This window comes from Cherax quadricarinatus, chromosome 96 (assembly GCF_038502225.1).
Source record: "Cherax quadricarinatus isolate ZL_2023a chromosome 96, ASM3850222v1, whole genome shotgun sequence".
Classification (NCBI taxonomy): Eukaryota; Metazoa; Arthropoda; class Malacostraca; order Decapoda; family Parastacidae; genus Cherax; species Cherax quadricarinatus.
In genome coordinates, this window is record NC_091387.1 from 5843909 (window position 1) to 5846962 (window position 3054).

A 3054-nucleotide genomic window follows, 5' to 3' on the forward strand; every position below is an offset into this window, starting at 1 on the left:
TGTTTATCCTCTAGGACATCCAGGACCTTGTCATAGTGGTCCAGTAGTTGTGAGAGGCAGGAGTGACCATCCAAGACCATGTTATAGTGGTCCAGTAGTTGTGAGAGGCAGTAGTGATCATCCAAGACCATGTCATAGTGGTCCAGTAGTTGTGAGAGGCAGGAGTGACCATCCAAGACCATGTCATAGTGGTCCAGTAGTTGTGAGAGGCAGGAGTGACCATCCAAGACCATGTCATAGTGGTCCAGTAGTTGTGAGAGGCAGGAGTGACCATCCAAGACCATGTCATAGTGGTCCAGTAGTTGTGAGAGGCAGGAGTGACCATCCAAGACCATGTCATAGTGGTCCAGTAGTTGTGAGAGGCAGGAGTGACCATCCAAGACCATGCCATAGTGGTCCAGTAGTTGTGAGAGGCAGGAGTGACCATCCAAGACCATGTCATAGTGGTTCAGTAGTTGTGAAAGGCAGGAGTGACCATCCAAGACCATGTCATAGTGGTCCAGTAGTTGTGAGAGGCAGGAGTGACCATCCAAGACCATGTCATAGTGGTCCAGTAGTTGTGAGAGGCAGGAGTGACCATCCAAGACCATGTCATAGTGGTCCAGTAGTTGTGAGAGGCAGGAGTGACCATCCAAGACCATGTCATAGTGGTCCATTAGTTGTGAGAGGCAGGAGTGACCATCCAAGACCATGTCATAGTGGTCCAGTAGTTGTGAGAGGCAGGAGTGACCATCCAAGACCATGTCATAGTGGTCCAGTAGTTGTGAGAGGCAGGAGTAACCATCCAAGACCATGTCATAGTGGTCCAGTAGTTGTGAGAGGCAGGAGTGACCATCCAAGACCATGTCATAGTGGTCCAGTACTTGTGAGAGGCAGGAGTGACCATCCAAGACCATGTCATAGTGGTCCATTAGTTGTGAGAGGCAGGAGTGACCATCCAAGACCATGTCATAGTGGTCCAGTAGTTGTGAGAGGCAGGAGTGACCATCCAAGACCATGTCATAGTGGTCCAGTACTTGTGAGAGGCAGGAGTGACCATCCAAGACCATGTCATAGTGGTCCATTAGTTGTGAGAGGCAGGAGTGACCATCCAAGACCATGTCATAGTGGTTCATTAGTTGTGAAAGGCAGGAGTGACCATCCAAGACCATGTCATAGTGGTTCATTAGTTGTGAAAGGCAGGAGTGACCATCCAAGACCATGTCATAGTGGTCCAGTAGTTGTGAGAGGCAGGAGTGACCATCCAAGACCATGTCATAGTGGTCCAGTAGTTGTGAAAGGCAGGAGTGACCATCCAAGACCATGTCATAGTGGTTCATTAGTTGTGAAAGGCAGGAGTGACCATCCAAGACCATGTCATAGTGGTCCAGTAGTTGTGAGAGGCAGGAGTGACCATCCAAGACCATGTCATAGTGGTCCATTAGTTGTGAGAGGCAGGAGTGACCATCCAAGACCATGTCATAGTGGTCCAGTAGTTGTGAGAGGCAGGAGTGACCATCCAAGACCATGTCATAGTGGTCCAGTAGTTGTGAGAGGCAGGAGTGACCATCCAAGACCATGTCATAGTGGTCCAGTAGTTGTGAGAGGCAGGAGTGACCATCCAAGACCATGTCATAGTGGTCCAGTAGTTGTGAGAGGCAGTAGTGACCATCCAAGACCACGTCATAGTGGTCCAGTAGTTGTGAAAGGCAGGAGTGACCGTCCAAGACCATGTCATAGTGGTCCAGTAGTTGTGAGAGGCAGGAGCGACCATCCAAGACCATGTCATAGTGGTCCAGTAGTTGTGAGAGGCAGGAGTGACCATCCAAGACCATGTCATAGTGGTCCAGTAGTTGTGAGAGGGAGGAGTGACCATCCAAGACCATGTCATAGTGGTCCAGTAGTTGTGAGAGGCAGGAGTGACCATCCAAGACCATGTCATAATGGTCCAGTAGTTGTGAGAGGCAGGAGTGACCATACAAGACCATGTCATAGTGGTCCAGTAGTTGTGAGTGGCAGGAACGACCATCCAAGACCATGTCATAGTGGTCCAGTAGTTGTGAGTGGCAGGAACGACCATCCAAGACCATGTCATAGTGGTCCAGTAGTTGTGAGAGGGAGGAGTGACCATCCAAGACCATGTCATAGTGGTCTAGTAGTTGTGAGAGGCAGGAGTGACCATCCAAGACCATGTCATAATGGTCCAGTAGTTGTGAGAGGCAGGAGTGACCATACAAGACCATGTCATAGTGGTCCAGTAGTTGTGAGTGGCAGGAACGACCATCCAAGACCATGTCATAGTGGTCCAGTAGTTGTGAGTGGCAGGAACGACCATCCAAGACCATGTCATAGTGGTCCAGTAGTTGTGAGAGGCAGGAGTGACCATCCAAGACCATGTCATAGTGGTCCAGTAGTTGTGAGAGGCAGGAGTGACCATCCAAGACCATGTCATAGTGGTCAACAGTATTGAACAGATACCAGGGAAATATTCCTCGACAAGGTGTCTGGTTGAACACTGGGAGAATTTACAAGAGGAAGTAACAAACATCGAATCCACCATTATCTTGAAATAAAATATATTAAATGAATGTATTTATGAAAATGAGATAATACAACCTAACTCTGCTACTGGACTGGACTGTAGGAAAGTTTTTTGATACAGTAGGATGCAGGGGACTGATACGAAAGCCAGAGAAATAGCAGGGAAAGCATCACAGTGGTTCGGGGAATACCTGACAGGAAGGAAAGAATGGGTGATGGTATGTGATGAGGTGTTGGAATGGGTTCATGTGTCGAGTGGAGTTCCACAAGGGTCAGTCCTAGGTCCAGTGCTGTTTCTAGTGTATGTGAATGACATAATGGAAGGGATAGACTCAGAAGTGTCCCTGTTTGCAGACGATGTGAAGCTAATGAGGAGAATACAGGTGGACGAGGATCAGGTAAGGCTACAAGATCTGGACAGGCTACAAGCCTGGTCCAAAAACTGGCTCTTGGAGTTTAACCCCACCAAGTGCAAAGTTATGAAGATCGGGGAGGGGTAAAGAAGCCCACAGACGGAGTGCAGCCTAGGAGGTC